This window comes from Oryctolagus cuniculus, chromosome 14 (genome assembly GCF_051225735.1).
Source record: "Oryctolagus cuniculus isolate XC-2025 breed Fujian yellow rabbit chromosome 14, ASM5122573v1, whole genome shotgun sequence".
NCBI lineage: Eukaryota > Metazoa > Chordata > Mammalia > Lagomorpha > Leporidae > Oryctolagus > Oryctolagus cuniculus.
Window position 1 is genome coordinate 67,019,338 of NC_142880.1, and position 23,263 is coordinate 67,042,600.

General features: G+C 42.2%; 1 long non-coding RNA gene and 1 pseudogene across 4 annotated transcripts in view; one reads left to right on the forward strand and one right to left on the reverse strand.

Moving 5' to 3' along the window:
* The window catches only part of LOC149122370 (uncharacterized), a 132,424-nt gene that overhangs the window by 104,872 nt on the left and 4,289 nt on the right, over window positions 1-23,263 (reverse strand). The gene's annotated exons all lie outside the window — the stretch shown is intronic.
* Window positions 8,188-10,496, forward strand: LOC138843169 (small ribosomal subunit protein eS4-like; annotated as a pseudogene).

A 23,263-nucleotide genomic window follows, 5' to 3' on the forward strand; every position in this document is an offset into this window, starting at 1 on the left:
CCAACAATGGAAATAAATTGCATGTATATATGCATATATATATATGTACCAATATATATGTGGTATATGTATACATAGGTACCATATACATGTACACAAAGATAAAAACAATTTTTTATCACTTGGAACTTCATGTTCATCTATGGAAAAGTTTACATCATAACATTCAATATCTGTGCTTGATTTACAAGCATAGATCACACCATGCAGGCTCCAGGGAAGTGCTGCTTCCGATTTTTCCCTGCAGAAAGTCACACTATCCAATTACCATATTTTGGATTATGTCCCTGTTAACACTAAAGATGGACATATCTATGAAGTCTGAGGAGGATTTAAGCAGGAGACATACTTAAGGTAAATACAGAAAGACTAATTTGTCAAATCCTTTAATTCTGATGGCATAGCTATAACATTATTGCATAATAAAGCCATGTTGCCCAGTGGTGTTGAACATCTTTGTTATTACTCTTTGTTTTGGTGTTCCTAAAATTTATGAATTCAAAAGATATTTATGAATTTGTGAAATATGCACAACAGCTGTCCTTGGCTAGGGAACATTTTCCAATATTAAATAATTTATATTTCCCTTGAATACACACAAATACATCTAAGGATAAACCCAAGGAACATGATACCTCTTTGTTACATTACCAACTATTTGGAAGAGGAATAATATAATCACAAATACTATTATAAGAGTATTTAATAAGATTGAATTACATTTAAAATATATTTAAATTTCAGTTTTATTTTCTTAAAAATGTGAAAGTCTTGAAAGCATACTTTTAAATATAATTGATAATTATAAAATATTAAGTTATATAAAGTCACTTAAAAATAACAGTATGATTTTTAAAATTTGTTGCTGTTTAGGTAAAATTCATTATGAAGAGATTAGGACAAATTTTAATGGTTTGTCAACTGATATTTATATATCAATTTATAACTCACAGGCTACACAAACATTAAGGACAAGCCTATTTTTTGCCTTTAATTAAGAATTCTCCTCTTTCATTTTGGCTCTACCTTACCTGGATGGCCTTTCAATAGGCTCCCCTCTCTACACTGAGTTTTCCTGGGTTCTCAGTGGAAAACGTGGGTAGAGAAAAGGATTCAGTCTTTCCTAGCAACCACCCAGGACCTTCGCTTCCACATTCTCTTGTTTCTCCTGCATTCACAAAGTCATGACCACAAGGTTCAGGGAGATGAATGCTCCCAAATTCACACTAGAAAGCTGAGGAATCCACTCCCAAGTCCTTCTTAGGATGCCCGTTCACATAAAAGCAACCTTCTTCATGCCCTTCCTTGTAGGACTTTGTGACTCATTCCTAAACTACAAAAGATTTATTCACATTAAGTATTTGATGCATATTCTTTGAGCTAAAAAGACTTTCCAATCAGTGAGTCATCCCCTCCAATCAAAGTCTCTGGAACATTACTGTTTAACACTCCATTTTTAGAATTTTGTTTTATGAATTGCTTTGAGAAGACAAACAGAGCCCTTTGAACTGTATTTGGAAAAAACTACTCTTTGTATCAGTATTTTAGGAATGCCCAGGATCTAGTCAATGGGGAAGGAGGCTATTTCAGTAATCTGTGCTTCAAAGTCTGCAGGAATCCATCTCTCAAGATGTGTAGTACATGTGTAAGTTGCTATTAATAACAGTTTGTCATGATTAGGGGAAAAATTAGGTAATCCTTTGACTGGCAGGTTGTTTCCCTAATGAAAAGCTGTCAAGATAATTTTATTTTACGCTGAAATGTCTCCATCAATTAATTCTAGCTGATTGCTAGAACATTAACCTTGGTTTGCCTTTCAGATCTTCTATTGCCAGAAAGATGTGTAAATAAAAATATGGTACCAAAAATCTTACTGTTTAAAGTTGATTTGTTGGACTTTTTTCCCCATGAAATATTCAAAAAGCTAATGTGCTAACAATGAAAAATGTATGAAATATTTTGCTTGGATTAAAAGAATATTCCTGAGAGTGCCAAATTCATTTGAAATCTTATAGCAAACACAAGTTTTACTCGGGCTTTTTTATTGTCCATGGTACAAAATTACATGAAGCTGCAAAATAACTGACCCAACAAAGTCACATTCATTGTCATGATTCCTAGAAGAGACCCCTTCAAGATCTCCCTACAGTGTTTGGAGGGCAGCACTCCCCAGGAAGAGCTGCAAGGTGATAATTATCATTCATATACATGAAGCGGATGCTGGGTAAGAGCAGAAAGCAGTATATATCAACATTTCAGTGACCCCAAGAGAACAGATTTTAAGTAGATGATAATATCTTTGGAACTTCTGTCTTAGCCCAGTTTTGTTCCTACTCTCCTTCTACTGGGGTTCTGTTCCCTCACAAGAACCAGGACAAATTAGGGTCTTGGTACAGTGTAACAATTTCATGTGACACCTGCCATAGTGATGAATGCTTTAAAACTCCAGCTGAGTTTGAGAAAAACACATGAACACCATATTGTAAACAGTATGGAACATCTCTATGTAAAATGCAGCAAAATGAGCTCTTAAAATTTCAAATAAAAGAGTAAGACTCAGAACTTAAATCAAACTTTAAAATACTACTGGGGTAATGAAAAGTAACATACAGTACAAGAGATTTGAACAATGAAATAGTATTATCAGAAATGATATACAGAATAATTGAAATAGAAAATTTAATAAATGATTCATCAGATTATATAGAGTTGATCATAAACATTGTAAACATAAAAATAGACTAAAGGAAATGCTTCTAACTGTAGCACAGAAACAAGAGGTGGAAAGTAGCTAAAGAGATAACATCCATATAACTGGAATCCAGAGAAGAGAAAAAGGAGGGGATTGAGGCAATACTTGATTATTAAATTAATGCCTTTTATAAGCTACTTTAAGATTTAGGTATTGTCAAGTATCCTAAGCAGAATATAAATAAATTCATATCTACTCATGTCATCACAAGATTTAAAGCAACATTTCCAATGGAGCGGCACTTAGACTAAGAAGCCATGGGGGAGTGGAATGATTCTGGAATTTGCTGAAAGAAAATATTTGGCCACCAGAAGAAGGGAAATATACATTCATTTTCAGAAAAACAATGTCTGCTACCAGCAAACTCTCAGTAAAAGAAATTCTAAAGGAAGCAGGAACATGATCACAGATAGCTCTTTGATGCAAGAAGGAATAAGAAGCAAAGAAAGTGCAAGCGAGGTTTCAAGAAGGAATGAAGTCAAATCCTCATGAGTAAAGTAGGATGAAAATTAAAGATCGACTTTCGGATTTAGCAATGTGACAATTATTGATGGTATTTATTTTAAAATAAAGTTGCTGGATTTATGGATGCAAAACCTGGAACACAGAAAAGAAAAGAAACAAATTGGAGATAAGTATAAATAACCCATTCAAGCCATTTTGGTCTAAAGAAATGAAGAGAAATCAGACTGTGACTGAAGGAAAAGTGATCCATAGCTAGTATGTTAAGATAGCATAAAAACATCTGTTTTCACTCTAACAGGCACAAAAGGGAGGATGAAAATTGATGAGGCAAAAAAAAAAAAAAAAAAAGAGGATAACATCTTAGGGAAATACCTTTAAAAAGGCCAAATATATTGGATAATAGTCGAAGAACTGACCTGGCTAACAACACAGGGCAGTTCAACTATGGTAATAGGAGAAAAAGCAGAACCCACAGCAGCAAGTGCAAAGAGATGGGTGGACGCTGTTGTGGGACTCCATGGAAGAATTTTTTGAGTTCCTTTTCAGTGAAACAAGCAAGATCATGGCCCAAAAGCCAGTCAGGAAATAGAAGGTAAAATGTGACACAGTCCTCTGAAAAGTAGAACAAACAAACCAGGAGAATTCAGTAGATTATCTGGCTACCTTAAGGATACACTTGAAGCTCCAGGGTCAGGAATCTGAAATAAGATCAGTCAGTATGTTGCAGATTTTTATTCAGCCACACCTATTTGCACAGAAACAGACACAAAACAGGAAGATAATTGCATTTAACCAAATGGGTGGCTTAGCCAAGCAAAGTCAAGGCAAGAGAGGGCAAGGGAATCGTATAGTGTGTGAAAAGGAATGATTATGATTAATATTGAGTGTGTTCACCCAGGCACTTGGAGAAGCCCACACCAAGATGGGATTAGATGTGTATCGACATTTTTAGGGAAATGCTTATGTGATAGAAAATGATAATATAACTCAGAAAAGGCAAGTGAACTGTTAAACAACGGTACAAATGAAACTGAGCAAAAGAGGAAAGGAAAGAAGATCGGTTTGTGTTAAAGGGCACATTGCCCCATCTCCCCTCCCTTCCTCCCACCCCCTCACTGTGGGAGATGCACTGATGGTCTCTTTCTTTCTAAGCCACCTGCAAAACTAGAAAAGCAAAAGGCCTCCAAGGCTTCTGGAAAGCCCTTAGTGTAAGTTCCCTTGGTAACCAGACCAGATAAAAACCCAGCCCTACGTTCACCCTGCACGCAGTCTCCTCAGAGACTGGCACCACCTTTTTGCTTCAATAAAACAACCTGTCTCTGTTGAGGTTGGTCTCTGCCTCCTTTATCCATCTCTCCTTTCTGGGAGGGAGGAAAGGACAGAACCCAGAGCTATTCCAAACCTAACAGGTATGCTGCTTAAACAAGTCCAAACAAGGCTCAGCCTGGCTATTGGGTTCCAGCCAAAGTCAACCATCAGAAGACCTTAGCAGCTCCCATGAAGATGCCTGTCTCAACAACCCTGCTGCACTTGGCCATTGATTGAGAGGTTTGTAGGCAATGTGGCCTTGCCAAAAACATAGCTACAAATTCAGAGTTCAGTAACTGGGACCCTTGATCATTTTCTGTAGATGGGGTCTGAAAGGTTCCTTCTCACAGCCACCATAGTAGAGAAGGAAGAGGATGAAAATGTAAATGGGGGTGGGGGGCCAGCACCATGGCTCACTTGGTTAATCCTCCGCCTGTGGCACCAGCATCCCATATGGTTACCGGGTTCTAGTCCTGGTTGCTCCTCTTCCAGTCCAGCTTTCTGCTACAGCCCAGGAGGGCAATGGAGAATGGCCCAAGTGCTTGGGCACCTGCACCTGCGTGGGAGACCAGGAGGAAGCACCTGGCTCCTGGCTTCAGATTGGCACAGTGCCGGCCATAATGTAAATGGGGTCAGATATAGTGAAAAGATCAGATTCACAAACACAGGAAGGAGAACACCTGCATCATAAGCTCATTTGGAGAGTTCCAAAATAGGCAAAGGAAAAAAAATGTGTCAGATAAACATAAATACACACACACTCTTATACACATATACACACGGGTTAAATATGGCAGAATTGAGTAAATGGAAATAACTAGAAAACCCCAGGAGAAGGGGAAGGGCTCTCAGGAGGCATCTTCTAAGGAACAGGTAATTGTTACATCCCTGTATTTAATGGGTGGCTTCTTATAATCATTCTATAAAATCACTATATATGGTTCTTTTGTGGATTTCAACCTTTCAATAATGAAAAAGAACATCGAATGTATGAATGAACCGTGGATTGGTAATTTTTTTAAGATTTATTTATTTACTTGAAAGTCAGAGTTACACAGAGGGAGAAGGAGGGGCAGAGAGAGAGAGAGAGAGGTCTTCCATCAACTCCAAATGGCTGCAAGGCTGGAGCTGTGCCGATCCAAAGCCAGGAGCCAGGAGACTCTTCAAGGTCTCCCAGGTAGGTGCAGGGGCCCAAGGACTTGGGCCATCTTCTACTGCTTTCCCAGGCTATAGCTGAGAGCTGGACTGGAAGTGGAGCAGCTGGACTCAAACCGGCACCCATATGGAATGCTGGCACTGCAGGCAGAGGCTTTACCCGCTACACCACAGCGCCAGCCCTGGTAATTGATTTTCTACAAGAACTTTTACCTGGGGCTTTCTTTGACATTATTCCTAAGTTTTAGGAAATTTATTTGAACCAGACTCCTGCCATCCCTCTTTAAATTTTTAGCTGTTCTGAGTTTAAGAGAACACACAATTTTTCTTTTAACATAAAACAGTAGCCATTTCTGGAAACTCATTTGATAGCATTTTAAACAATCATTTGTTCTTTAGAAAGCTTTTTATCTTCAAATTTCCCTCAAACCTTTGGATTTTGTTTTCTTTTTGTTCCTAAGCCAAGCAATCTGCATAACAACTGGATTTCATTTGAAGCGTCCATGCAGTTGCTAGAAGCGGCTGTCTACCCACTATTTGTGGCGTGATATTGGTGCAGCTGAGAATTCGCCAACTGAGGTGAGAGTTTTAATTATTTAGGCTGTATTTAACTCCTACTCCTTTCTCAAGCTTATGAACAGACTTTGGAGCAAACACACTTAAAGTCAAATCCCAGTTTTGTCATTTACTAATTTTATAGCCTTGAGCAAAATCTATTCACCTTTGTAAGCCTTAATTTCTGCAACCTATTGAGTTTTTTTAAAAGATTTATTTATTTACTTATTTATTTGAAAGGCAGAGTGATAGAGGAAAGGAGGAAAGGAAGGAGGGAGAAAAAGAGGGAGAGAAAGTGGGAGGGGAGAAAGAGACGGGGGGTGGGGTTGGGTAGAGAAGCTGTGGGAGAGAATGGTCCATCCACTCGTTCACTCACCAAATGGTCACGACAATTGGAGCAGGGCCAGGCTGAAACCAGGAGCCTGGAACTCCATCTGGGTCTCCCACAGGGGTGGCAGGGGCCTAAGCAGTTGGGACATCATCTGCTGCTTTCCCAGGTTGCCTTAGCAGGGAGCTGAATCAGAAGCAGAGCAGCTGAGACTCATGAACTCAAACTACCTCTCTGGTACTGGATGTTGGTATTACAAGTGGTGGGTTAATCCACTGTATCACAATGCTGACTCTACCTTGTAGGGTTGATGAAAAGACGTAGACAGATAAAATGATCTTTACCAGTGTCTGATGCATACTAGATATTCACTAAGTCATTCTAATTATGACATCAGACTAAAGTGACTGATTCAAATTGATAAAGAATATGAGGATGGGACTAAGGGGAAGAGTCCCTAGAAAGAATATGGCCAATTCTCCCTACAAATGTTTTCTCAAAAAGATCAGTGCCAAATCATTAGCTATGTTTTGTAGGTAACAGTGATTTATTTGTGGTTATAGACACATAGGAGTTAGAATAGAATACAGGGTTGCCCAGGGACTGACTCTCAGGTCAACAGTCTTTCAACTAAGTCTCAGTTCCACCAAAGAACTCTAATCATAATCTAGATCCTTGCTTGAGGAGATGAGTTGTGTTGGTTTTGGTTCTAACCGGCAATTGTACCTGATACCCAGAGCTTTACAAATGCCCCCACCCCATATTTTAGCCTAATTTCCTCTTTGACTCCAACAGTAAATCATGGTTATAGTTTCTTAGGGAATCCCAAAGTGTCCTTTTGCACCCGTTTTCTCTCAGCCATCTCTTGGCTACTAGAAGCTCCTCACGTTTTTGGTCTTATTTATTTCCTCTTACATCTGTGTAGTTACCTCTTGATTCTGCTCCCCTTCTTACCTCCCATCAACTTAACCTCAGAGCTGAATAGGGTGGAGCATGATCACTCATGGTATAGAGGGCCTCTTGGCAATTTGTTTATACATTTGCTTTGTTCTTAGTTTCTTCCTATGTTCTAGTTTCAAACACTAGTTGTTACATTTTCCTAGGAGAAATGAGATAGTAAGTTGTGTTTCACAACTTATATGACTGATTATACCCATATGTTTTATCACATGGTATATTCTTCTGACAGCTTCCTTCCAGGGGTCCTCTTCTTCCCACCATTGTGTCATGCTTGCTCTGCTATTATGAAAGAGTTGGCACTTTGTGATACAGATAGGTATAGACAAGACAACATTCTCTCTCCCCGGAGCATTCTGCTCATCTACAACAGAATCTAATACAAACTCAGTCCTGTTTGTATAGAATCTAGCAGATTTTATAACAGAAAGATGGCATAGTGATATAAAAGCAAAGAGAAGTAAAATAATACTGAGCTTTTTACTTAACTTAAAGCTCTCTGGGTGACCAAAATCATTTGAATGGTCAGCTCAGAATGTGGGACAGTCATATTTCAGGGAGGCAGAAGAAGTAAAGGCAACGTTATCACTATGGATGTGTTAACATAGGGAAGGCAGTGATTTCTTTTAGAAGATTTATTTATTCCTCTTTTTTACCTAGCACAACCATGGCTCATGGCCCTAAGAAGCATTTAAGGTGAGTAGCAACTCCAAAACATTGGATATTGGATAAACTTACTGGTATGTTTCCTACTCATCCATCTGCCAGTCCCCACAAGCTGAGAAAATGTCTTCCTGTCATCATTTTTCTAAGCAACAGACTTAAGTATGCCATGAGAGGAGATGAAGGGAAGAAAATCTGCACGCACTGGGTCACTGACAGCTCCATCTTCTCCACACTGCCCAAGTTCTGGGAGGCGGAGTTCCACAAGGACATTGAAGCCCTGAACGTTCTCCCCCCAGACATCTTAACCTGGGTGAGCGAGTATGTGCCGGAGATCATCAGCTTCGTTCAGAAGATCGTGGACAACGGCTATGGCTATGTTTCCAACGGATCCTTCTACTTCGACACGGTGAAGTTTGCCTCCAGTGAGAAACACTCCTATGGGAAGCTGGCGCCCGAAGTCCTGGGCGACCAGACGGCTCTTCAGGAAGGGGAAGGTGACCTGAGCTAGAAGCGCTCTCCCAATGACTTCACGCTGTGGAAGGCCTCCAAGGCCGGGGAGCCGTCCTGGCCGTGCCCGTGGGGAAACGGGCGTCCAGGATGGCACATCGAGTGCTCCGCCATGGCGGGCACCGTGCTTGGAGCTTCGATGGACATTCATGGAGGAGGGTTCGACCTGTGGTTCCCCCACCACGACAATGAGCTGGCACAATCAGAGGCCTACTTTGAAAACGACTGCTGGGTCAGGTACTTCCTGCACACGGGCCACCTGACGATGGCGGGCTGCAAGATGTCGAAATCCCTGAAGAAATTCATCACCATTAAAGACGCCTTGTAGAAGCACTCAGCGCGGCAGCTGCGGCTGGCCTTCCTCTTGCACTCCTGGAAGGACACGCTGGACTACTCCAGCAACACCATGGAGTCGGTATTCCAGTAGGAGCGGTTCCTGAATGAGTTTTTCCTCAACGTGAAGGACCTCCTGCGAGCCCCGGTGGACGCTGCCAGCCAGTTCAAGAAGTGGGAGGAGGAGGAGACCGTGCTGAGTCACAGCTTCTATGACAAGAAGGCGGCGGTGCACAAAGCCTTGTGTGACAATGTGGACACTCGCACCGTCATGGAAGAGCTGCGGCCATTGGTCAGCCAGTGCAACCTCTGCATGGCGGCCCGGAAGGTAGCGAGGAGGAGGCCCAACCGCGGCCTGCTGCAGAGCGTCGCCCAGTACCTGACACACCTGCTCAAGATCTTCGGGACCATTGAAGAGGAAAGCTCCCTGGGTTTCCCCGCCAGAGGGCCTGGACACAGCCTGCACGTGCTGAGTGCAGAGGATCGCCCGCGAGCAAAAAGTCCCTGAGATTCTGCAGCTCACTGACACCCTCCGGGACGAGGTCCTGCCCAAGTTGGGGGTGCGGCTGGAAGACCACGAAGGGCTGCCTACTGTGGTGAAGCTGGTAGACAGGAATACCCTACTGAAGGAGAGAAGAGAAGAGGAGGGCTGAAGATGAGAAGCGGAGGAAGGAGGAGGAGACCGCCAGGAGGAAGCAGGAGCAGGAGGTGGCAAAGCTGGCCAGGATGAAGATCCCACCCAGCAAGATGTTCTTGTCCAAAAGTGACAAGTACTCCAAGTTTGATGACAATGGTCTGCCCACTCACGACTCGGAAGGCAAGGAGCTGAGCAGAGGCCAAGCCAAGATGCAAGAGTGATGCAAAGTCCAAGCTGATAGAACTTAACTTGATGGTTTTATGGATGTCATCAGCACTGACAAGTCTGGCGAGAATTTCCTTCTGATCTAAGACACCAAAGGTCACTTTGATTACACCTGAGGATGCCAACCAAGTATGCCCTGCAAAATGCAAAAGATCTTTGTGGAAACCAAAGAAATCCTCATCTGATGACCCACAAGGGTCATAACAATTCACTATTCTGATCCTCATCAAGGTGAATGCCACTGTTCAGACTGATTTGAAGACAGGCAAGAATACTATTATCGTCAGTTTTGACACTGGCAACCTATGCATTATGACCAAAGGTGCTAAGTGGGAAGAATTGGAGTGATCACCAACAGAGAGATGTCCTCACTCTTTTGATGAGGTTCCTGTAACAGATGCTAGTTGCAACAGCTTTGCCACCTGGCTCTACAATGTTTTTTTGGTAACAAACCATGGATTTCTCTAACTAAAGGAAAGGGAATCTACCTCACCATTGCTGAAGACAGAGATAAGAAACTGGCTGCCAAACAGAGCAGTGGAGGCAATGATCTGCAGGTGGTATGTTGGAAAAGTCCCTACCTTGTCAAAGACAATACAGCATGGTAAATTTTTAAAAGATGTATTCATTTATTTATTTGAAATACAGAGTTACACAGAGAGAGTGAAAGGCAGAGAGAGAGAGAGAGAGAGAGAGAAAGACATCTTCCATCTGCTGGTTTACTCCCTCAATGGCCACAACAGCCAGAGCTGGGCCAGACCAAGGCAAACAGACAGGAACTCCTTCCAGGTCTCCCACGTGTATGGCAGTGGCCTAAGCACTTGGACTATCAAACTGGTGCTCCCACATGAGGTGCAGGCATGCCAAGGGGCTACTTAACCCACTGTGCCACAGGGCTGGCCCCCGGGCTGTAGTTTTGCAAAAGCCAAATATTTTAATAGTTTAACACAAATTTAATTATTAACTCACATGCATACAAAAAAGACATTTCAGAACAGTATATAGTCCTTTCCATCAAATTTGGATATAATTATTTGAAAGTTCAAGATCTTAAAACTAAAAGACAAGCTATCTAGCCTTTCATGCCCTAAAGAAAATGGTGAAACAGGGACAGTGTATTTGCAACAGAAACTCCCATCTCAGAAAAGTGAGCACAGGGAACAAAGAAGTCTGGGATCTGTTCTGACGTCATCCTACTCGGCAGGTGTCATGAGGACTTCTCCCTGGCAGTGGGGCAACTCCTTCATTCAACTCTGGCCCTGCTTTGAGGACTCCCCCAGTGTTTACAGGGGCTATTTCCTAAAATTTTTTTAGCATACATCCTGTTTATACAAGTTCAGAAGCCTAAAGATTTCTTTGAGGCTTGAACACTCAGTGACTTTTTAAGGCCATGCTCTTTGTTTCTTTGTCCAATTATTTCCCTCAAGATCTTATTAGCTCTCTAATCCATGCTCTTCCAGTGGGTTCCATGTATCAGTAACCATGCCTACTCAAAATGGCTTCCTAGACACAGCTTTCAAGTGGGCTTTAATTCTTCATCTCCTCAAACTGTTATTCATGAATGAATAAACACATTTACAGAGCCTTTTCTGGGAGTCAGAAATTTCATCCAGCAGTTAATGAGTAGAAAATAAAGAGATAAAAGAAATGATCTCAGATCTCAAGAAAAAATGGGAGGGTGGTTAGAATAAACAAAGGACTTTTAAAAATGTTCACAGAATATGCATATGATGAAAAAACTATGCACAGAATTAACAATGCTTTAAGATTTATTTATTTATTTGAAAGGCAGAGTTACAGAGAAAGAGGCAGAGAGAGAGAGCAAATCTTCCATCCAGTGGTTCATCTCCCAAATGGAGGCAACAGCCAGGATGAGACCAGGCCAAAGCCAGGAGCCAGGAGCTTCATCCAGGTTTCCCTAGTGGGTGCAGTAACCCAAGTATTTGGGCCATCCTCTGCTGCTTTGCTCGGGTGCATTAGCAGGGAGCTGGACTGGAAGTAGAGCAGCCAGGACTCAAGCTAAAGCCCATATGGAATGCTAACGCTGCAGGTAGTATCTTAACCCACTGCACCACAGCACCAACCCCAAAGATGCTTTCTTAGAAATATTTATTTATCTATTTGAAAGGCAGAGATACAGAGATAATGAGAGAGACCCAGAAAGAGAGATCTTCCACTGTAAGTTCACTCTCCAAGTGGCCACAATGGCTAGGGTTGGACCATGCTAAAGCCAGGAGCTGAGAATTCTATCTGTCTCTCTTATGTGAGTGTCAGTGGCCCAAGCACTTGGGCCATCACTCACTGCTTTTCCAGGTGCATCATCATGGAGCTGGATCAGAAGTAGAGCAGCAATGACATGAGCTGGCACCCATATGGGATGCCAGTGTCACAGGTAGCAGCTTATCCCACCATGCCACAATGGCCAGCCCCTAAGTTTATTTTGACGCAAAAATATCTTTATCTTAAAATTCCACTTTTCCCATTTTGAAGTACTTTTTCATTCCATTACTACTTTCCATTTCAAAATACTTTTTCCAGCCCATAAAATTGTATTTTGAAGTACTTTTGTATGTGCATAAAAAGATGAATGGCAATGCAGGGTATTGTTTCAGTACTAAATGGTGGTAGGATTAGATCAGAGAAGAAAAGAACTCAGACAAACTGGGAGGCTTTGGAAGGACTGCAGACAGGAAGAGTCAGTGAAATACAAAAGCTCATGGTCTGTTGAGTGCATAAGGAGAAGACCAATTTGGGGGCATGACAAGTTCATTCATGTACGGCTGAAACAGAAGAGAAGTTTGATAAAGGAAAGAAGAATCAGGCCATGAGTAGCCTTAATGATAGTCTAAGGGATTTCAAATAGAAAGTCATTTTTTTTTAACTTTTATTTAATGAATATAAATTTCCAAAGTACAGCTTATGGATTACAATGGCTTCCCTCCCATAAAATCCCTCCCACCCACAACCCTCCCCTTTCCCACTCCCTCTCCCCTTCCATTCACATCAAGATTCATTTTCGATTCTCTTTATATACAGAAGATCAGTTTAGCATACATTAAGTAAAGATTTCAACAGTTTGCTCCCACACAGAAACATACAGTGAAAAATACTGTTTGAGTACTAGTTATACCATTAAATCACAATGTACAACACACTAAGGACAAAGATCCTACATGAGGAGTAAGTGCACAGTGACTCCTGTTGTTGACTTAACAAATGGACACTCGTGTTTATGGCATCAGTAATCACCCTAGGCTCTTGTCTTGAGCTGCCAAGGCTATGGAAGCCCCCTGAGTTCACTGACTCTGATCATATTTAGGCAAGGCCATGGTCAAAGTGGAAGTTCTCTCCTCCCTTCAGAGAAAGGAACCTCCTTCTTTGATGACCCCGTTCTTTCCACTGGGATCTCACTTGAGGAGATCTTTCATTTAGGTTTTTTTTTTTTTTCCCAGAGTTTCTTGGCTTTCCATGCCTGAAATACTCTCATGGGCTTTTCAGCCGGATCCGCATGCCTTAAGGGCTGATTCTGAGGCCAGAGTGCTGTTTAGGACATCTGCCATTCTATGGTTCTGCTGTGTATCTCACTTCCCATGTTGGATCGTTCTCTCCCTTTTTTATTCTATCAGCTAGTATTTGCAGACACTAGACTTGTTTATGTGATCCCTTTGGTTCTTAGTCCTATCATTATGATCAATTGTGAACAGAAATTGATCACTGGGACTAGTGAGATGGCATTGGTACATGCCACCTTGATGGGATTGAATTGGAATCCCCTGGTATGTTTCTAACTCTACCGTTTGAGGTAAGTCAGCTTGAGCATGTCCCGAATTGCACATCTCTTCCCTCTCTTATTCCCACTCTTATATTTAACAGCGATCACTTTTCAGTTAAGTTTCAGCACTTAAGAAGAATTGTGCATTGATTACAGTATTCAACCAAAAGTATTAAGTAGAACAAACAAAAAAAAATACTAAGAGGGATAACATATTAAGTTGTTCATCAACAGTCAGGGCAAGGGCTGATCAAGTCACCATTTCTCATAGTGTTCATTTCACTTTCAAATAGAAAGTCATGTGTACAAAGTATTATGGGTCTAATCAGAATAGACAATTGAGTATCTGACGCATCCTTCTATTGGAACAGACTGACTTGCCACGAGTCACAAAATCTGTCCAACTCTTGACTTATCCATACAGAAAGGATGATCCTATTTACTTTACAGATACTTTGAATATTTAATGAGATTTTGTGTAAAGAGTTCAGCATATTGCTCTGATACAGAGACAGTAAAAAGATCAGTGGTGGGGCTGGCACTGTGGCATAGCAAGTAAAGCCCCTGTCTGCAGTGCCGGCATCCCACATGGGCACTGGTTTGAGTCTAGCTGCTCTTTGCCCAGTCCAGCTCTCTGCTGTGGCCTGGGAAAGCAGTACAAGATGACCCAAGTCCTTGGGCTCCTGCACCCATGTGGGAGACCCGGAAGAAATTCCTGGCTCCTGGCTTCAGGTTGGTGCAGCTCCGGTCATTACAACCAATTGGGGAGTGAACCAGCAGATGGAAGACCTCTCTCTCCCTGCCTCTCCTTCTCTCTCAGTGTAACTCTGACTTTCAAGTAAATAAATAAATCTTTAAAAAAAAAAGATCAGTGGTTTCCAGAATCTAGAGGATAGGGAGGAATACATTTGCAGAGCACAGATGATTTTTAGACAGTGAAACTATCCCTTGTGTGATTGTGCATCCCTCCATTACATGTTTGTCAAATCCAATAGAATGGGTTTTTTTTAAGATTTTATTTATTTGAGAGGTAGAGTTACAGGCAGTGAGAGGGAGAGACAGAGAGAAAGGTCTTCCTTCCGCTGGTTCACTCCCCAGTTGGCCGCAACAGCTGGAGCTGCACCGATCTGAAGCCAGGAGCCAGATGATTCTTCTCGGTCCCCAATGTGAATGCAGGGGCCCAAGGACTTGGGCCATCTTCTGCTGTTCTCCCAGGCCACAGCAGAGAGCTGGATTGGAAGAGCAGCAGCCGGGACTAGAACCAGCGCACATATGGGATGCTGTCACCACAGGTGGAGGATTAACCTACTGCGCCATGGCGCCGGCCCCAAAAGCCAGTAGAATGTTTACAATACCAGGAGTGAACCTTGATGCACATGAAGGACTTTTTTAAAAAAGTCCATGGAAGTTCATTGATTAGAATAAATATATCACTCAGTTGCAGAATGGAGAAGACTACATTTATGGAGCTAAAGGATATAAGGGAACTGTAAGTTACTATTACAGCTGATTAGTAAGAAAGTTGATGGCCATAAGAGATTGCAGGTGAAGAATTCAATTTCAATAATGTTATCAGTGGAGGTGATTCTCCATGCTCACAGGAAGCTGTCAAGAAGGAAAGTACATTTGACTTTGATTTCCAGGATACACCTCATAATTGTATATATCTTGCTTTCAGTGTGCCATTACTGCAATAATGTTCCTTTGCAACAAAGAGAATAAGTGCCTGTGTCTTGTTCTATCTAAATTGATATAACTAATGGCCCACATACATTTTTCTTTTATCTTGCTGTTTAAAAATAATTTCCGGGGCTGGCACTGCGGCATAGTGGGTAGGGCTGCTGCCTGCAGTGCCAGCATCCCATATAGGTGTTGGTTCAATTCCCGGCTGCTCCACTTCTGCTCCAGCTCTCTGCTATGGCCTGAGAAAGCAGTGGAAGACGGCCCAAGTCCCTGGGTTCCTGTACCCACATGGGAGACCTGGAAGAAGCTCCTGGCTCCCAGCTCTGGCCTTTGCGGCCATTTGGCATGGAATGAACTGGCTGATGGAAGACCCCCCTCCCTTCCACTGTCTCTAATTCTTCCTTTCAAGAAAATAAATAAATCTGTCGCTCCCCCTCTTCATGGAGGAACGACACTAAACCCTGACTAGGTTTCCTATCCGAGTCACAGCACCATTATGTCGCTCCCCCTCTTCGTGGAGGAATGACACAGGACCCTGTGCTGTTCTTTTGTCTGCTCGGCCCTCCCCGGGTTTGCTGCTGGTTCTTCCCGGGTTGGCTACCGACCCTTCCACCTCCGTGGAAGGGCGGTTCCCCCTGCCACTTTCCCCACTTCCGCGGGGGAGTGGCACACCGCCGGCCGGCTCTCTCGGGGGCTGCTCAGGTGTTCCTCAGGTGTTCCCCTTAGATGTTCCTGGTGCATGTTGTCTCTCTCCTCCTTTATAGTCCTCTTCCACCAATCCCAACTCTGCTACCCACACGCCGAGTACGCTGCTCTCCTCCAATCAGGAGCAGCTCCTGCAGGTTATTGGTCGAACTGGAGGCAGCTGTGTAGAAGCTGTTTCCTCCTCTCCCAGCGCCATATTGTGGGAGAGCAGATGCATAGAATAAGTCTTAATTCCAGTAACTTAGTCTAGTCCGAGTTGCTCCCCACACCTGCCTTCATCGCTGGTGGCCATTTGGACAGTGAACCAGCAGATGGAAGACTGAACTCTAACTCTGTCTTTCAAATAAATGAGTAAAACTTAAATAAACAATTTCCTACACATATGTTTTTATTTTTTTTTATTTTATTTAAGGTATACAAATTTCATGAATACAGATTTAGGAATATGGTGACACTTCCCACCCTACCCTGCCTCCCACCCACGAACCCACTCTTCTCCCTCCTCCTTCTTTCATTCCTGGTCTTAATTTTTACAATGATCTACTTTTAGTTTACTTTATACTCATTTGATTAACCCTACACTAAGAGTTTCAATAAATAGTAAACAAACAGAAACACTGTTCAGGGCAGTAAACAATTATCATTTAATGCATGATTTCATCCCTTTGCTCTCTGCATTCCCCCACTCCAAACTAATGATTCTACTTTTCAATCTACAGACAGGGGGCACTATGTATCCTTTTCATACTGTCAGGAAAAAGTTACCCTAACTTTTTATTAGATTGATGTAATATCCCTAGTAGATCTAATTTCTTTTTTTTAACTTTTATTTAATGAATATAAATTTCCAAAGTACAGCTTATGGATTACAACGGCTTCCCCCCCATAACATCCCTCCCACCCCCAACCCTCCCCTTTCCCACTCCCTCTCCCCTTCCATTCACATCAAGATTCATTTTCGATTCTCTTTATACACAGAAGATCAGTTTAGCATACATTAAGTAAAGATTTCAACAGTTTGCTCCCACACAGAAACATAAAGTGAAAAATACTGTTTGAGTACTAGTTATAGCATTAAATCTCAATGTACAGCACACTAAGGACAGAGATCCTAAAATTTCTAAATGAACATAGGTTAAGATTATACTAATAGGGGCCAGCACCATGGCACCATTGGTTAAGCTGCTAACTATGGTGCCAGCATCCCATATGGGCACCAGTTTCTGTCCCAGATGCTACACTTCCAACCCAGCTCCCCTCTAATGCACCTGGAAAAGCAGCAGATGTTTGCTCCCCTGCACTGACATGGGAGACCTGGAAGAAGCCTTTAATCCCTAATTTGGCAGCCCTGGCCATTGCAGCCATTTGGGCGAGTGAACTAAGAGATGGATGATATTCTCTCTCTCTCTCTCTCTCTCTCTCTCTCTCTCCTGCTCTTCCTCTCCCTCTCTGTAATCCTGACTTATAAATAAAAATATTTAAAAAGATTATACTAATACTCCAAACAGCAGAAGGCTATACTCCTTTTTTGTGGGACAAAATAGCACTTGTTCATTTATGGATGCCCCTGAGGAACTTGCATCTGTTACTAGAAACCAAACCCAAACGAGGATGCAGCGGAGGAAGACACGGCGTCCTATTTCATTGTCCTGAATCTTAAAGGATGGGAAGGATTTAAACGTGTGGAAAGGTATTGTAGAGAGAAATAACTGGCTGAGCAAAGACTATTAAGTGGGAGGGGATAAAAATGAATAGCAGCAAACTAGTGTAATAGTATAATCATACCGCTATTTTAATAATTTTGCACCAAGGAGCCTGCTTTGCGGAGTAACAGCTTATGGTGTCACCTGCAATGCTGGCATCCCATATGGGCAGTGGTTCAAGTCCCAGCTGCACTATTTCTAATCCAGTTCCCTGCTAATGTGTTTGGGAAAGCAGTAGAAGAAGGCTCAAGTACTTGGGCTCCTGAACCCATGTGGGAAACCCAGAAGCAGCTCCTGGCTTTGGCCTGGCCGAAGTAAACCAACATTTGGAAGATCTCACTCACTCTATTTGTGTCTCTGACTCTCTGTAATTCTGCTTTTCAAAGTAATTTTTAAAATTTAAAATATAATAATCATTTTGCAGGCAGTATACAATACATACTTTTGGAAGAATTTTCCTTTCCCATGGATTTACTTAAAACATCTAAGTCATTAGGAAATTACCATATTAGCAAAATTTGCAAGTGCTTTCTATTTTCAAGTACACATTTCTCCTCTACCACCTTTATTCATATCTTTCCGGACATGGCAGAGAAGGAGAATGTATCTGTCCTGTTCCCTAGCATGCCTCCATTTTCTAGCATAATGTCTGATATATTTTTTGACCACATAAATGTTTACCAGCCAAGTTGTCTCTGAAGGTTTTGACCTCTGTACATATAATGAGGACCTGGAAACAGCATCAATGTTCTTTAATTTTTTTTATATTTTATTTTATTTAATGAACATAAATTTCCAAAGTACAGCTTACGGATTCCAATAGCTTCCCCCCCATAACATCCCTCCCACCCACAAGACTCCCCTCTCCCACTCCCTCTCCCCTTCCATTTACATCAAGATTCATTTTCAATTATCTTTATATACATAAAATCAATTTAGCATATATTAAGTAAAGGTTTCAACAGTTTGCACCCACACAGAAACACAAAGTGTAAAATACTATTTGAGTACAAGTTATAGAATTAAACACCTAAGAGTAATTGTTTATTTATTTATTTTTTTGACAGGCAGAGTGGACAGTGAGAGAGAGAGACAGAGAGAAAGGTCTTCCTTTGCCGTTGGTTCACCCTCCAATGGCTGCCGCGGCCAGCGCACTGCGGCCGGCACACCGCGCTGATCTGAAGCCAGGAGCCAGGTGCTTCTCCTGGTCTCCAATGCTGGTGCAGGGCCCAAGAACCTGGGCCATCCTCCACTGCATGCCCAGGCCACAGCAGACAACCGGACTGGAAGAGGGGCAACCGGGACAGAATCCGGCACCCCGACTGGGACTAGAACCCGGTGTGCCGGCGCCACAAGGCAGAGGATTAGCCTAGTAAGCCACGGCGCCGGCCAAGTAATTGTTTATTAATTCCGGAGTTCAACCAATAGTTTTAAGTAGAACATAAAAAATACTAAAAGGGTAAAGTATTAAGTTTTTCTTTTTTCTTTTTTTTGTTTGTTATATAGTTTTTTTATTTAATAAATATGAATTTACAAAGTGCAACTTTTGTATTGTTGTGGCTTTCTCCCCCCCAACCTCCCTCCCTCCCGTGGCCCTCCCCTCTCCCACTCCCTCTCCCATCCTGCCCTTCATCGAGTTTCATTTTCAATTACCTTCATATACTGAAGATCAACTTAGTATATACTAAGCAAGGATTTCAACAGGCTGCACTCACACAACCACACAAGGTATAGGGTATTATTCAACTAGTAGTGTTGTTTTTAAGTTTCATAGTAGAACACAGTAAGGACAGAGATCCTACGTGGGGAGCATGTACCCAGTGACTCCCGTTGTTGATTTAACAATTGGCACTCTTATTTATGACGTCAGCAATCACCCGAGACTCTTGCTATGAGCTGTCTAGGCTATGGAAGCCCCTTGAGTTCACCGACTCTGAACTTGTTTAGTCAAGGCTGTATCACAGTGGAGGTTCCTTTCTCCCTTCAGAGAAAGGCGCCTCTCTCCTTGATGGCCTGTTCCTTCTGCTGGGGTCTTGTTCACCAGGATCTTTCATTTAGATTGTTTTTTTGCCACCGTGTCATGGCTTTCCATGCCTGTGAGACTCTCATGGACCTTTTAGCCAGATCCGAATGTCCCAAGGGTTGAAGAATCAATGTTCTTTCCATTGTACTCTGGGGTTCACCTGGTGACCCACAGATATGCTTTGTTTGATCTACACCATACTCAAAAAAAATTTAAATTAATGCCAAACCTTTGGAGCTTAACATATAAAATACATTTGAAAAGTCAAGACACGCCATCATTATGTCATTGCCTAATGCCAGTCAGCTGACTTCCTAATGCCAGTCAGCTGGTTTAAATAGATTCCAATCTCTCCAGGCTGCAACAGCACCCACTACCCTCCCTATTATTTCCTGCAGCTCATTTTGTCTATTCTCTTTAATTCTCTGGTCTCTAGACATTTGGTTTTGTGTTCCTGTGAGTATTTCATAAAATTTAATACTCTTCCTATTTAGTACATGAAAACAGAAAGAAACTATATAATTACATTCAGATTCCCACTAAGGATCAAAGGCTAAAAATGGAAGTCAATTCTATCGACACTCAGCATATCCAAGTCATCACACACATCTTTGAATTAGTTTTCCCTGCCAAGGCTTAGCTGCCTCTCATGTAAAAACCTTCTCAAGACTCGTTTGGGAAAAAAAAAAACGTGTCAAACTCTGGACAATTATAAATTAGTTTTTGTAGAAACTGCAGCAGGGGGCTGGCGCTGTGGCGTACTGGATAAAGCCTCCACCTGCAGAACCGGCATCTCATATAGACACTGCTTCGAGTCCCAGCTACTCCATTTCTGATCCAGCTCTCTGCTATGGCCTGGGAAAGCAGTAGAAGATGGCCCAAGTGCTTGGCTCCTGCACCCATGTGGGAGACCTGGAAGAAGCTCCTGGCTCCTGGCTTCAGTTTGGCGCAGCTTTGGCTATTGTGGTCATCTGTGGAGTGAACCAGCAGATGGAAGACCCCTTTTTCCCTCTCTCCCTCTCAAATAAATACTTTTAAAAAGAAACTGCAGCAGTCAACCCGGACTAGAACCCGGGGTGCTGGTGCCATAGGCAGAGGATTAGCCTAGTGAGCAGCGGCGCCGGCCTTTCATTATGTTTAATGGTAGCTTTCCCTATAAAATTTTCCATCTTAGAAACAACAACCTAACCACCTCTCTCTCTGCCTCTGTCTCTTTCTCAACACACACAAAAATATGCCTTGTGTATGACATTGCATATTTCAGCAATATATACTTTTTTTTTTATCTTTTATTTAATGAATATAAATTTCCAAAGTACGACTCATGGGTTACAATGGCTTCCCCCCCCATACCGTCCCTCCCACCCACAACCCTCCCCTTTCCCACTCCCTCTCCCCTTCCATTCACATCAAGATTCATTTTCGATTATCTTAATATACAGAAGATCAGCTTAGTATACCTTAAGTAAGTATTTCAACAGTTTGCTCCCACACAGAAACATAAAGTGAAAAATAATTGAAACAATTTACATTGCAGCAGAAATTTTAGTTTCCACATTTTGGAAAACAAGATTCAGGATTTTCTCTGAGGCATTTTAACTCTTGGATTCCTTCAAAGTGTGCCTCTATATAGACTGAGATAGTGAAGGGGATGTTGATCTTAATTTAAGTTAATAACCATCTCTGAAGACAGTTTCCTTGTTTGGCTTGAATTTTTCAAAGACATAATTCTGTTTACTAGTAATGACACTTTTTGAAAGGGAGAAAGAGAAAATGCTATATTTAACAAGGACAGTAATAGTAAGGAAAAAATAAGGTAAAAGTCAGCTTCCGTCCTCCTCCCAATTTTTCCCTCCCTCTTTTCTGTCATCTGTATTTATCTCTATATTAACTTAGGTTTGCTGTTATGAGCACTAATTTATTGCAGCTGCTTCATTTGCTCTTTCTGTTTAGGGAAATATTTTGATCAGTTTGGACATGAAACATGAAACCCCCAGATGATGGTCTGGGAGGAAAAAAGTAAAGAAAAAAAACTTTTCTACAAAGGCAAAATGAAGAGGAATTTGAACATAGAGCATGTAATAGGTGTGAGAGGAGAATTAAAAGAAGGAGTTGATCCTCATAATGGAAGGAGAGAACCCCAGAGTAATAGCAGACATTTCTGGGGTCAGGGATGGCCAAATGCCCTTTAAACATTACTGAGCCCCTGCCCCCAACACTGTTATTCCAAACTTAAGCTAAATCTTCAAGCCCAAAAATTACTTGTGTGGGTACTGATGTGAGGAAATTAAGGAGAACAAGCTGTGACCCATAAAGTGCCAAGAATGTGAAGGGAGCAGCAGGTGGATCTGAGGCATGAGTGACATGAAGAGTGCAGCAAGAACAAGAACTGGAGCATGGCCCAGCCAACCCTCTGGAAGCTGAAGGATCTTGGAGAAGACACTGACATTTCTACAGGAAGGGAACAGAGGTTCAAAGCCAATTTTCTTAACTCAGGTTAAAAAAAATCTCATTAGGCATACAGTAGATATATATAGATATCTGCATGTTTATGTCCACATCTATATTTTCATCCAAAAACAGATAAACCATCTGAGTGTTTATGTTCTTATATTATAGATTTGGATCCTTATTTTAAGTACTTGTCAGTAAACTTAAGTAATCCATGTTTATTGTTTTCTTACAGTTTTTAACACAAAATTGTTGACTTTAGTTTTATTTGAAAGGCAAAAAGAAACAGTGATCTTCCATCCACTAGTTCACTCTTCAACTGCCAGCAAAAGTGGCCCTTGGATTAAGCTGAAGTCAGGAGTCAGGAACTCAATCCTGGTCTCCCACAGGGTAGCAGGACTTGAGTACTTGAGCCCTCACCTGCTGCCTCCCAGGGCGTGCATTAGCAGGAAGCAGACCAGAAATGGAGATGGGTCTCAGAAATCTAGGTGTTTTTTTAAAAAAAAAAAAAAGGCGGGGAGCAGCACAGTGGTGCAGTGGCTTAAAGCCCTAGACTGAAGTGCTGGCATCCCATATGAGTGTTGGTTCGAGTCCCGGCTGCTCCTCTTCTGATCCAGCTCTCTGCTATGGCCTGGGAAAGCATGGGAAAATGGCCCAAGTGCTTGGGCCCCTGCACCCGCATGGGAGACCTGGAAGAAGCTCCTGGCTCCTGGCTTGGGATCGGCGCTGCTCCGGCTATTGTGGCCATCTGGGGAGTGAACCAGCAGATCGAAGACCTACCTCTCTGTCTCTACCTCCCTCTGTAACTCTTTCAACTAAATAAAATACATCTTTAAAAAAGGGATGTATTTATTTTAAAGACACAGAGAGAAGAAGAGGGAGAAAGTGAGATAAAGAGACCTTCTCTCCATCTGCTGATTCACTCTCCAAATGGTCACGACAGCCAAGACTGGGACAGGCCAAAGCCAGGAGTTTCTTCCAGGTCTCCCACAAGGGTGTAGGGGCCCAAGAACTTGGCCATCTTCATTGGTTTTCCCA